The sequence below is a fragment of the Microcaecilia unicolor genome, chromosome 14, assembly GCF_901765095.1.
Source record: "Microcaecilia unicolor chromosome 14, aMicUni1.1, whole genome shotgun sequence".
In the NCBI taxonomy this organism is placed as follows: Eukaryota; Metazoa; Chordata; class Amphibia; order Gymnophiona; family Siphonopidae; genus Microcaecilia; species Microcaecilia unicolor.
Window position 1 is genome coordinate 54,977,061 of NC_044044.1, and position 14,557 is coordinate 54,991,617.

Consider the following 14,557-nt stretch of genomic DNA (forward strand, 5'->3'; position numbering starts at 1 on the left):
TTGGGAGGAGAGCCAGCTAATGCGAGCCCCAGAGACTGACGCTGACCAGCAAGCGGAATCTCTGCTTTGCGCGGAAGCGCTTCAGCCCCTGAAACGACCGGCCGAAATATCGCTGGAGGCGATATGGACTGCTCTAGAAAACCTTCATAAGGTTTGTACATCCTTTATTACAGTATCATTGAACAATTCTTCTCAGATTAAAGACATGAAAAGCAAAATGGAACTTTTTTCCACTAAACAACTGAATAACGAACAGAACATTTCTAAAATACAAGCAACTCAATCGCAATTGGTGGCTGAAAAATTGTTGATCTCTAGAAAAATTGAGAATTTAGAGAATAACTTGAGAAATTTGAACTTACGATTACTCAATTTTCCGGTGTGTGCCATCATCTCGCCGAAAGAGATGTTTTTCAGACTTTTGAAGGAACAATTAAAATATTCTGAAAAGATGTTACCTCCATTACAAAAAGTATTTTACTTACCGGTGAAAAATACTACAGAAATTTTACAAGAGCCTCAATCGAAAGGAGAAACGCCCACGTTAGACTTAACGGTTTTCCTGGAGCAATCCAGGGAAGAGATAAAATTGAGATCAACATTACTTGTGACATTTGTCTTCTTGCAAGACAAAGAAATGCTGTTAAAGAATTATTTTCAGAAAGCAAATGTAGATTTTCTTGGTGGTAAAATTTCTATATTTCCTGACATATCGAAATGGACTCAACAACGTAGAAAGAAATTTCTCGAAATGAAAACGGAAGTGCTTTCTTTACAGGCACGTTTTCAGCTTTGTTTTCCATGTAAATGCTTAGTAATGTTTAAAGATCGGAAATATATTTTCTATGATGATAAACAACTGAATGATTTTCTTAAAGCCCAGAAGGCAGCTAGATAAGTCCATACGTCTTAGCAGAAAATAGATAATGTAGAGCCTGAGATGTTATCAGAAATTGTTTCCTTTTATGCCAAGTCCCTTTGGTTTAACTTTGAATCTTGGATCCCCATAATGTGGGCTAAAATCACCAATTGTAATTCAGTTTTTCCTTGTTATAAATTTTCTTTAACATATTTCACTTATTGGTCTGTTTTGAAAAGATTGTTTGTCTTGAATATTATTGCAAAATATAAATAAATAATTAAAAAAAACAAATGCATAAATACAGCGGAAATATGAACAGTTACCTCAGCAACCACTTATAGTCCAAACTCTGGCGAAAGGGAAATGGGACTTGATATAGCGCCTTTCTGAGATTTTTGCAACAACATTCAAAGCGGTTTACATATGTTCAGGTACTTATTTTGTACCAGGGGCAATGGAGAGTTAAGTGACTTGCCCAGAGTCACAAGGAGCTGCAGTGGGAATCGAACTCAGTTCCCCAGCATCAAAGTCCACTGCACTAACTACTAGGCTACTCCTAGAGCAAACTTTAACCTAAAGATGAGAGATAGATGATTGCAGCATGGACAGTAGATTATTTACAGGCAAGATGGCTTTCAGCAAGCCTACACACATCTGGCAAAAAAGACACATGCAGATTCTGTAGCACAGAACTGGAAATGGTCCCACATCTCATTGCTGAGTATGACTGATGTCAGAAGGCCTGTATACAAGCAGATGCAATAAGGTAATACGGCTCATCCAGTGGAAACTTTACAAATGCTACAGTATTTATTTATTTATTGCAATTGTATCCCACATTTTCCCACCTCTTTGCAGGCTCAATGTGGCTTACAATACATCATGAAAAGTGGAAATATATAAGAAAATATACATTTAACAGAAGGATCTTGAGTAACATGAAAACGATAAAACATGATAGAAGTTTGACGAGTAAATACTGTAAGGCAATTCTGGATATATGTATAGGAGTTCATATTTGTTGATCTTTGTGGTATGCCTTGTTGAAGAGATGGGTCTTCAGTAGTTTGCGGAAGTTGGTTAATTCATAGATCATTTTTAAGTTGCGCGGCAGCGCATTCCAGAATTGTGTGCTCAGGTAGGAAAAGGTTGACACATGCGTTAGTTTATATTTTAGACCTTTACAGTTGGGGAAGTGAAGATTAAGGAATGTGCGCGATGATTTTTTCGCATTCCTGGGTGGTAAGTCTATCAGGTCTGACATATAGGCTGGGGCATCTTCGTGAATGATTTTGTGAACTAGGGTGCATATTTTGAACGTGATGCATTCTTTGAGTGGGAGCCAGTGTAGCTTTTCACGCAGGGGTTTAGCACTTTCATATTTTGTTTTACCGAATATGAGTTTAGCTGCGGTGTTCTGAGCTGTCTGAAGTTTCTTGATTATTTGCTCTTTGCAGCCAGCTTATAGTGCATTGCAGTAATCTAGATGACTGAGTACCATTGATTGTACCAGGTTGCGGAAGACGGTCCTTGGGAAGAAAGGTCTTACTCTTTTTAATTTCCACATTGAGTGGAACATTTTCTTGGTTGTGTTTTTCGCGTGACTCTCAAGTGTTAGGTGTCGATCAATGGTAGATTGAAATTGGTAGATTCAGTTTTGGTGTATTGATAGTGGTGAATTTGTTCGTGTTATGTTGCGAGGTGAGTATTAGGCACTGAGTTTTTTCTGCATTGAGTTTCAGCTGAAATGTGTCTGCCCAGGTCTGCATGATATGTAGGCTTTGGTTGATTTCATTGGAAATTTCCTTTAAATCTTGTTTAAATGGGATGTAGATCGTTACGTCGCCTGCGTATATGTATGGGTTAAGGTTTTGGTTTGATAGTAGTTTCGCCAAGGGTATCATCATTAAGTTGAATAAGGTTGGTGAGAGGGGAGATCCCTGTGGAACTCCGCATTCAGGTATCCATGTAGCTGATGTATTCGAATTAGATGTCACTTGGTATGATCGTGTGGTTAGGAACCCTTTGAACCAATTGAGAACGTTGCCTCCGATTCCGAAGTACTCGAGGATATGTAGTAGTATTCCATGATCAACCATGTTAAAGGCACTAGACATATCAAATTGTAGAAGTAATATGTTCTTGCCCATTGCAATCGTTTGTTTAAATTTATTCACGAGAGTAACTAGTACCGTTTCCGTACTGTGGTTAGACCAGAATCCTGACTGGGAGTCATGTAGTATTGAGAATTTGTTTAAATAGTTTGTGAGTTGTTTGGTTACCATCCCTTCCGTTAGTTTGGTTATTAAGGGAATGGATGCTACTGGCCTGTAGTAGGTTATTTCACTAGCACTCTTCTTTGCGTCTTTGGGTATCAAAATGTTCTGGACTCACCATCTTGCCAGGGCAAAACAGAGAGAATTTGCATTCACAAGGGACATTCCATTCTGCCCACGCTCTGCCAAATTCCACTGAAGTATGCATCCACCTACAAACTATGGGCCAGATTCTATAAACGGCACTGATAAAATTTGGTATGCCACACTATTCTCTAAAGGGCACTCCAGGATGTGCACTCTTTATAGAATAGTGTTGAATGCCGAATTCGGTGTTCAACTATGGATACAAGACCTTACGGCAGCTGAAACCTGGTGTAAATCATGGCACGTAAATTGTGCGTGGATCCCTGCTACTCTGTAACACTGCACATATCTTTTGTGAACACCCCTGACCCACCCATGCCCCTCCCATGGCCACGCCCACTTTTCAGTTGCACACGGTCCAATTTAGGCATCCATTGTTACATGACAGCACGTAGCCAGCTCAGCGCTCAAATCATAATTAGTGCCAAGTGCTTGTTAGCTCCAATAATTTAATCATTGGAGCCCATTAATTATTCTGGGATCCACACCTAATTTTGGACACCCATATTGGGTGACTTTATAGAATTGGGAGGTTTGCACCATCACATTCAGGCACCATTTTACAGAAAAGCGCATAGCTGGGATATTGGCATTTATGCACATATGTGCACAGTCTCCCGGATTCTATATATTGCATCTAGTGTTCTGCACCGAAATCCAAGCATGTTCTATAACAACGCGCATAACTTAATTGGCTTAACAAACTAATCAGCATTGATAGGTCTTAATGAGAAATAATGAGCACTAATTGGCAATAATTAGAATTTATGCACACAATTCGCTAAGCATATTCTGTAACGCACTGCGCCTACATTCTAATGTGTGTAGTCAAAAATGGGTGTGGTTATGGGCGGGGAATTTTCTGGGCATTCCAAAATTTACATGGACTGTTATAGAATATGCCCCTGTGTGCCTAAATCTATGTGCCAGTATTTACGCCACGTTTCTCGTGGTATAAATGCATGCATATGATTTTAAATGCTGTGATATCAACTAAACGTATTCTATATACCATGTCTGTTAATCTGCTCGTGAGCCCTTGTGCCTAGGCTGAGGCTTAGGAAAGATCTTGGCCAAGGCCTAGGGTAGACCAAACAGGCGCTAAGCAATACCACAGCCACAAAGCCCCGCACGTTCAGGACAATCAACTAGCACAACCAGAAAAGGGAGATAGACCACTCAGGCGGGCCTCACGGCCAATCCGGAACCCACTCGTACAGAGTCTAAGCATACGGGCCTCACGGACTGGAACCGAGTCATACACTAGGGAAGGGAAAAGAACAACAAGGGGTCCCCGAAGGGACTGGAGCTCATGCAACGCACATAGCGCTAGCTAGTGACACAAGGGACAGGAGACAGACAAAAAGCTGGCAGATACAGACTATGACCAGAGGGAGAGAATGCAAACAAAAGCTACACAGAAACACAGGTAGCAGAGGGCAGAGCCCACGGGGAAAAAAGAAAAGCCGGGAACAGAATGGGACACTGTAGACACGGACTCTACAAGAGCAAAGCTCCACAGGAATGGCTAAACAGGGAAAAACAAGCTGAAGGAAAAGGCTGCTCTCACATAAAGACAGGGAAGAAGCAGGCACACAGGACTACCAAAAGGGATAAGGCAGACACCAGAGAAAGGCTGCTTAGAGTCCCAATCATTCCTCTGCCTGTCTCAGCAGAATCATAACAATGTCTAAATCTAGTCGCCGCTGACAGAATATGCTTAGGCGGAAATTTATTCCATGCGGAATTTTAAGGCACCATATATAGAATCTGGCCCAATATACACACATTTGCCAGTACTCTGGTCATTTCTGCATGTTCTTTGCGTCTTATTTATAGAATTAGCCCCTTGAAGGGCAGATCTAACACAAGGGCACTTACAGTTCTGCACTTGTGCACATTAATGCACAGAAAAACTGGCACTTACACACTTAAATGGCAGCAAAACAACAAAGTGTTATTCTGTAAGAGTGTGTGTAAGGGGCATAGGGCTGGCTTCTATATAAAGCATCTTAAATGTAGGCGCGTCAGAATAATGCACATAGCGCTATTCTATAAACCACATCCCCAATTGCAAAGGTATAAAATACAAATCTGCACATGCCACCAGCCTCTCCTTTATAGGTACACAACTTTGGAACTCACTACCCAAAGACCTGTAACTCACAGAAAACTACCTACATTTCAGAAAAAACCTGAAAAGACATCTTTTCAAGAAGTCTTTCCCTCCTGGATCTGCCTAATCCCACACCACCTTACATCATGAAAAGTTCAGAAATGGAAAACAATAATATTAACCTCTCTCACAATATGCTAATATATCAACCTAAGCATTTATTGTACTTCTGTATTATGTACTAGACTTCTACAAATCTAAATTTTGCAACTGCTTTTTTTTAGCAATATGTAAACCACATTGAACCTGCCATACGGTGCGAAAATGTGGGATACAAATGCAATAAATAAATAAATAAACATGGTTTATAGAAAAGCGCATAGGCTGGAAGAATGTGCATACATTTAGGCATGGCCATGTAAGCCACTGAAAACCTGGTATAAATACTCGCTCCTAAATGTATGTGCGTTCTCACAAATTCTATAACAGTGTGCATAAATGTGATTGACACCCCAACACACCTACACTCCTCCCATGGCCGCGTCTTCTTTTCAGGTACACACATTGGAATTTATGCACACTCTTAAAATACACCTAAAAAGAACTGCGTGTAAATTCCAATGATTGCCAATCAGTGATGATTGGTTGTTATTGGCCAATTATCAGGACTAATTGGTTCATTACTCAGTTGAGTAGCATGCGTAAATTGGCTGCATGCACAATTTAACACGTGCTACTCACCATGCCTTATATAGAATCTGATCCACAGCGCTTAAATGCAATGGGGCAGAGCATGGGAGGAGCATGGGCAGTGCTGGAACACAATGGAGCTACTAAGTAGTAAATTTAAAACAAGCCAGAGAAAATATTTCTTTACCCAATGTGTAATTAAACTATGGAATTTGTTGCCAGAGAATGTGATACAAGCAGTTAGCTTAGCAGGGTTTAAAAAAAACGTTTGGCTAATTTCCTAATAGAAAAGTCCATAAGCCATTATTAAGATGGACTTGGGGAAATCCATTGCTTATTTCTAGAATAAGCAGCATAAAATCTGTTTTACTCTTTTGGGATCTTGCCAGGTACTTGTGACTTGAATTGGCCACTGATAGAAACAGGATACAGGGTTGGATGGACCTTCAGTCTACCCCAGTATGGTGATGCTTATGTTTGTATGCTAACTTACAAAATGCACGATGCTAAGCACCCCCTTGCTGCATTTAGGCACCCACAGATCTACCAGCTCTATCACTGATGTAATTGTGATCGCCTAAAGGTAAGGCACACCAGTACCAGGTTATGTGATTATTCAATAAAAGAATCTGAGTGCCCAGATGTTAGTATAGAATAGCCTTTCACTGCTCAGCATGGGGACACCCACTAATAAAATTGCTCCCATAATGTTGTTACCCTGTTCCAAGATGGAGATTTTAGGCGAGCCTTAATGCATTAGGGGACTCCCAATACCACACTGCTTTTAGGATGTAAGTTCAAAACCAGGACTGGCCACAAAGTCTCCTTCCTGGAACTGGGTTACTTGGCAGCTCTGTAACCCACTGTATTAAAATTTCACTGCATCTTGACAAAAAAACATATATAATTGAAGTGATGTATCCATAACGAATGCACACACATTACACAATAACAATATAAATAATTATGTCAAAAACATCATCCCTTTAATGTACAATACATATCCTCTCACAGATCTGCAAGCATATTTCCAATCAAAGTATTTCTCCAACAATACTTCATATTTAAGGGCCCTTTTACTAAGCTACATTAAAAAGTGGCCTGCGCTATTTTTAGTGCGTGGGTTTCCTGCACACTGTGGCCACTTTTAGTACAGCTGTACAATGACTGCAATTTCTTTTTTTCCATTAATGGCCATATGCTAATTTCTCAATTAGCGCATGGCCATTAGCATGGAAGCCCTTACTGCCACCTATGAATGCAGTAGGGGCTCCCATGGTAATCCTGCACTAATCAGTCACCGCATGCCAATGCCTCTGCACTAATCGATTAACACAGAGTATGCGTACTCTCTACCTTCAAACACGCACCCGTTCTAAAAAATAAAATCTATTTTTTAGTGAGTGGGAAGCCTGAGTCAATTCTAAAACTACCATAGCACATCTCGCCATAGTGGCTTTTTAACCTGCGGTAATACACGCTAGTGTTTACCACACCTTAGTAAAAGGACCCCTTAGTAAATAACCCCCAGCAATTTCTCCACCTTGATCCACATAGGTTGCTGTCTCTGAGCAACTTCAGTTCATATCATACAATAATATTCACAGCCAAAACCTTGTGTGATTACATGTACCTCAGGTTCATCCTGAAGGCACAATCGATTCCACTCAGGTGGCCATGTAACAGAAAAGGCCTGAATCGGCAATTTCAAATAAAAACCAAATCAGATTCTTCCTCCTGGATGAGTACTAATTCAGACATTCCTCAGAGGGGATTCAATTCAGTTCAATCTATATATGACTCCTATCTGTAAATTATCATCTTGTTTGGGTCCACGATTTACAGTTTTGTGTGTGTGTGTGTGTGTGTGGGGGGGGGGGGGGGGTCTTCTAGAAGGTTTAATTTAATTGGCTATAACTCACATGTCTCATTCGACCTTCGAGTTTCAAGTTTATTAAAATTTTCTATCCCGCCTATAGGAAGTTCCAGCTAGGCGGTTTACAATCTAAAACTAGAAGAGAAAGAAGAAAAGTCTAAAATTAAAGGTTAGACAATTCCTGATAAAACATACTGTACACGTTAGGAAAGGGAGGGGGGAGGAGAATGCCATTTTATAATAGTTAAACAAGGGGTGGGTAAAAGCATAAGGTTAACCTATCCTGCCAACCAGTCTTGTAGCAGTCCTACTGTTCTTCAATATTAATGGTATATAGATTAAGGATTATTAGAATAGGAGACTTGGAAAATAAATGTTTTGAATTTATCAAGAAATTGGGAATGTCGCAGATGATTTGGCAGAGAGTTCCAGAGTTTTGGGGCCTGTATCAACCTTTCTACAGTACAGTGTCAATTATTACTAATCTGACCATTCGGCATATCCGACAGATCCCCGGTAACGTCATTGTGCTGCCATTAAGAAATGCACAGGTTCTCTTCCTGTTTTTCGGCTTCACAAGCTGCAGGTTAGTATTAATAAACAATGCTGTATTTTAAATATAGATACCCTAGGCCTGTTCGTTATGCATACAGTATGATTTCCGTGCATTTTGTAAGGGTTTCTATTCTTTTCTGTTTTATCTGACTTTTCACTTATACGTCAATCGCTCGGACCCATTTACATCGGATAATTGAGACTGTATTGTAATTCAAAACCGGATGACTCTAGTAGGATCCAGTTGAAAGTGGCTAAAGTGTATGTTTTGTTCTTGTCAAGAACTCAGATTATAGATTATCCTTCAAGATTTTTGTTGAATGGATGTTCTATATCTGTGAAAAGTAAATTAATAATTGGGAGTGTTATTAGATACCATGTTATCTATGCATAATCATTTGAAGCATGTCATCAAGTTAAGACAGATTTCGTAAATTGCACAATGTTCTATCTTTTCAGAATTTCCATTCCGCGCTACAGAACATTATTTTTTTCACATTTGACTATTGTAATGTGTTGCTGCTCAGTTCACCAAATTATGCTATTCAAAGTTTACATGTAGATGAATATGCTATGGCTTGATTTTTAACTCAAACATCTAAAAGATGCCATACTTTGTATTGTTATTTGAATGCTTTTACTGCTGTAATTGTCTATTGCTCATGTTTGATTTATTCTTATTGTACACCGCCTTAAGTGAATTCCTTCAAAAAGGCGGTAAATAAATCCTAATAAATAAATAAATAAAACTGAACATATTACACTAGTTTTAGCATCTCTATATTGGCTTCCAATTTCTGCCAGCTCTGACATTGCTTTATAATACTTTGAATAAAGAAGCTCCTCAATACTGTTCTCTACTCTTAGGGGCACTCTTACTACGCCACGTAAGTGTCTACATGCGCCCAACATGCGCCAAAATGGAGTTATTGCCCAGCTACCATGTGGCTCTTGCAGTAATTTAATTTTTGGCATGCGTCCGATACGCACATAATTGTTTTTTTCTGACACGCGTGTCGGACATTCACCAAGTGAAAAATGATTCTGTGCAAGCCCAAAACACACGTCTACACTACCGCAGATCATTTTTCAGTGCACCTTTGTAAAAGGGCCCCTTAAGTTCTATAAAATGATGCAACCTTTAAACTCTTTAGATAAAAATCTACTATTTTCCAAGTGGCTAGCCCAAAATTATAGAATAATCTACCTCTAGAACTCAGAAAAAGTGACTCATTAGTGGCATTCAGAAAGCAATTAAAAACACATTTGTTTTCCAAGTCATTTGGTGAGATGTACAGTCTGTGAAATTTAATAATTAAGCTGACCATATGATTTGAACTACCTGCTCTTTTGTTTGTTTAATTTATTTGATTTTAATTTATGTGGTTTGTGAACCTTTTTTTTTGACAAATTATGGTGCTCATTTTCGAAGCATATAATCTTCTGCCCAGTGTGCGGCAGCAGTAATATGCTAGGAATTATTCGGAAAGGGATGCAAAATAAGACCAAGAATATTATAATGCCTCTGTATCACTCCATGGTGTGACCTCACCTTGAATATTGCTTTCAATTTTGGTCTCCGTATCTCAAAAAAGGTAAAGCAGAATTAGAAAAGCTTGAAGGAAGAGAAACCAAAATGACAAAGAGGATAGAACTCCTCTCATATGAGGAAAGGCTAAAGAGATTAGGGCTCTTCAGCTTGGAAAACATATGGCTGAGGAGAGATATGATTGAGGTCTATAAAATAATGAGTAGTGCAGAACAGGTAGAAGTGAATCAATTTTTCACTCTTTCAAAAAGTACAAAGACTAGTGGATACTCAATGAAATTACAGGATAATACTTTTAAAACAAATAGGATATAATATTTTTCCACTCAAAGAATAGTCAAGCTCTGGAACTCACTGCTGAAGGATGCGGTAACAACGGTTAATATATTTGGGTTTAAAAAAAGGTTTAACAAGTTCCTGGAGTAAAAGTCTATAGTCCTTTATTAAGATGGTCATGGGGAAAGCCACTGCTTGCTGTGGGATTGATCACACTAATTGGGTTTCTGCCTGGATTGGCCACTGTTGGAAGCAGGGTACTGGGCTAGATGGATCATTAGTCTGGTTATTCTTACATTCTTACAAAGTTACATAGTAACATATGTAGCTTTGTAAGTCTATGTGCTTTGAAAATGAGCCTCAATGTGTGTTAACCTAGAACTTTGGATAGTGCAGAATAAAAAAAATTGAAATAAATAAAAATTCCTGGTCTCAACAAAAATGAATTTCTCTAACAGAATATGCACATGTTCAGTGCCTTCTGATTGCAAGAAGCATTGTATCCTACACATTTTCAGAACGTGTTAAAATATATGGGAATTTCTCTATGCAAAACTTGATGCATCAATGTTAATACTTTGGGGTCTTTTACTAAAGCTTAGCTTGAGTTATCTGCAGCAATACCCATTTTATTCCTATGGGTCCTGCTGCAGATAACTCGAGCTAAGCATTAGTAAAAGACCCCCTAAATTTTACCCCTACAAGCAGGCCCGTGCCGATGCGGTAAGCGGGGTAAGCACCACAGGAGGGCGCCCACCTCTGGAGGGCGCCGCCGCAGTGCTTACCCTCGCCCCGCGACGCCGAGGCCTTTAAATCTTTTACTTGCAGTCGCAGCAGCGTCTGTGAAAACGGAGCGCTGCCAACGTCTCCCTTCCCTTCGCGCTCTTGGTTCCCTCAGTGTCCCGCCTTCTTCTGACGTCAAGATTTAAATGCTACAAGATTTAAAGGCGCCCAGGGCGCGCAGCGATCATCTTCACGGGGGAAGGGGGGGAGAGGGGCGCGCGTGCCAACTGTTCTTCTGCGGGGGGGGGGGGGGGGGGGGCGCCAACATTTCGTCTGTGGGGGGGGGGGGGGGGGGCGGCATAGACCCTTGGCACGGGCCTGCCTACAAGATAGGCAACCAGTGTAGTGAATACAGACAGTGAATGATATGATCATAATGAGTAATTCCAGCAAATAAATGAGCAGCAGCATTTTACACAAGTTACAACTTGGTAACCTCCAAATCAAAGAATTATAATAATCTAATTTTATTTACCCAAGCACCTGTAACTCTGATCTAAATCCCCAGGAGATTAAAAAAACACAAGCTTCATCCTTTGTAACAGTTGTAAGTTAAAAAAATTCAGATTTTGTTATTTCCTTTAAATATAGATTTATATTTAAATCTTTTACTAAGGTGTGCTAATGGATTTAGTATGTACTAATGATTATTATATTTATATATTCCCATGGGTGTCTCATCATTTAGCCCATTATATTTCTACGGGTGTGTTATCACTTAGAACACACTAAATCTGTTAGTGCACCTTAGTAAAAGGACCCTAAATTACAAACCTGAGAAACCACAGAAACCCGTTGTGTTTCTAGTTTAATCACTGGGGGATGATAGAAAGAGCTAGTAATGTTTAACAACACAACCTAAGTTTTAACAATATTAAGTACAAGTTCATTGTCATCAAAGCGCAGGGTACAAATGTAATAAATAAATAAATAAACAAATCATCCATGACTCAAAGTCACTTGGGTATTAATAAAATCAATTGCCTCATCCAATGAAGCCATCATGCTGAGCCAGTAATGTAAAAAAGGGGTTCACATTTAAATTAAAAGGCATACCACAGAGACCTGACTCTTGGGGCACTCCTGCTGAAACAAAGTTGAGAAGTCTGGAGGTGATGGGGACAAAAACACTGACGGAATTCAAAAACATATGGGATAAACACAGAGGTTCCCTAGAAAGAGGATAAAATGAAAACAAAACTTAAATGACCATCACACTTTAAACAAGGCATAAAGGAATGTAACCTGCACAAAGCAGCAGATACAACTCTGGCCACTTGTTGGGCAGACTGGTCTTTTACCTGTTGTCATTTACTATGGTACTATGCAATATTTAAAAGTAGGATGTATAAATATGCATTTTTACAGGATTGTTCTGGGAGGGGTGGTATTCATTTGATTGTTGAGTTTAACAATCAAAATCTCAAGGGAAGCCTACTGGCCTGAAACTAGCAGATAGGGGAGGGGGGAGGGCTTGATTGGGCACCTAATACGGTTCCACTTGCCCTGCCCTAATCAGTGTGGTTTTCTGGATATCCACAATGAACAGACATGAGATAAATTTGCATTTATCCATTGCATTCACATCTATTTCATGCATATTCATTGCAGTTATCCTGAAAACCAGAGTGATTAGTGGGTACTCCAGGAGCAGTTTGAGAAATATTACTTCAACTGGACTAATCAGTCATGCAGTACTCCAAGTGACAAGGTGATGACCCCTTGGAGTGAGGAAGGGTTAGTGCCAGAACAAAACACAAGCCTGGATATTAGGTAAGTTCTTTTAACAATGACCTTCACATTCACTTACCACCCACATCTTTCTCAGGGATTGCTAGCAGGGTGTTAGCTCTCCACACACTTACAAGCAAATTATCAGCAAGCCCAACTCTGTTGATCCACAATCAAGTGATAACTCCAGCTGTGCTCCTATGGTCTTCTCAGCTGAAAAGAGAGTGGAAAAATGTCTTATTTTTTTAAGTGAAATGATGCGAATCCTGAGCTGGCACACGCCTGAGCAGAGACGCTGGGTTATTGGATATAATTTCTGTGAATAACAATAAGACCTCTCCTAAAAACAAATCATTTGATTTCCTGGAGGCACTGGAGTGTGTCCTGCTTAATTGATTTGTATGCAAATCTGTCTTTTATAAATCTGGAGCAAGGAAATCCCAGGGCTGCTAATAGAGTACACATTCATCTTATTTGCTGTGGCCTGGGCTACTGCAGGGCTTATGGCGGTATAAGAAGGGTTCTCAATCCAGTCCTTGGAAAATACTCAGCCAGGTTTTCAGGATATCTATAATGAATATGCTCGAGATAAATTTGCATACAACAAAAGTAGTACATGCAAATTTATTTCATGCATTGAGGTTAAGGGCTATTTAAAAAGACTGAAGTAGGGCCAGCAGGTCTGGTTTACATTATAGTGGGCCCTAGAAAAACAAAATTTATAGGCCCCTACTACAGTCTACCATTCTGCTTTCCTCTCTCCTCCTGCAGGACAATATTAACTCTTTGTCTCTCTCCCATCAGTCACCTTTATTCATGACCTTCCCTGCCCTTGATCTCCAAGCTGCCCTCCTCCCAAGTTCATCCTGTAATTTTTCTTTGCTTAGAGAATGCACAGTAGGGGAAACTGCAAGGCCTTGTTCTGGGTATGGTGGTAAAAGCAAGTAGCAAGCAAATGCAGTGTTTACCTCCTACACAGAATCTGGAGCAGGAGGGGCCACTCTGTGGCCTGAATGCAGAGAGGCCAAGTTACTCAGTTCTAGACTGAGACTTTTTGACCAGTTCTGGTTTTGAACTTACACCCTAAAGTAGTGTGGGATTTGTAGTGCCTGATCCTTCCTATTGAAATCAGTTCTGCAAGTCCCATAATGCACCAGGATAGGGTGGTTAGAAAACCAGGACTGTCCTAAAATCTCCAGCCTGGAAATGGGTAACTTTGCATTTCTGTGAATATGCACTGATTTAGTCGCAACCTACTGCCATACTCAGGACCAGCCCCTGCACTTCCAAGATGAGCTGGGTTGGGAAGAGGGCCTGATAAGGGAGTGGAGATTTGGGTAAAAGAACAAACAGAGAGCACAGACAGACAGGAAGATGTGGATTCAGGGGTCCAAGGAGGGACTGGAACTATTGGGAGGAAGAAGGAGAGCAGAGCATGGCTGCCTGTCTGCAGATTCTTGGAAATTATATTGCCATTACCAGACACTGGCCTCTATTAGTGGAAACAGTTGGTAATCATTCCCTGCATCCAAAGCTGTCAGAAGTTGGGAGACTTGGCAGGCCCTGGGCCCCCTTTTGATTTTCGGCCCTAGAGCCCTAAACATTTAACCCTGCCCTGGAAAGGATATCTGCACTAACAATTTGTAGAGACCACTCAGGTTCAGATCTTGGAGCAGTGTTGAAACTTTCAGTTGCT

The 14,557-nt window shown here is 40.2% G+C and overlaps 1 protein-coding gene across 8 annotated transcripts in view; it reads right to left on the reverse strand.

Moving 5' to 3' along the window:
• CADM3 (cell adhesion molecule 3) overlaps positions 1-14,557 on the reverse strand; it is a 656,955-nt gene that overhangs the window by 560,112 nt on the left and 82,286 nt on the right. For 5 of the 8 annotated variants that reach the window (XM_030187817.1, XM_030187813.1, XM_030187816.1 and 2 more), the window contains 2 exons: positions 12,996-13,074; positions 12,187-12,302 (listed from right to left, as the gene is read on the reverse strand). The gene's annotated coding sequence lies outside the window, so the exon portion shown is untranslated. Of the gene's footprint in view, positions 1-12,186; positions 12,303-12,940; positions 12,957-12,995; positions 13,075-14,557 lie in introns of those variants that run through there. The other 3 variants (XM_030187819.1, XM_030187818.1, XM_030187821.1) reach the window with 2 other exon arrangements.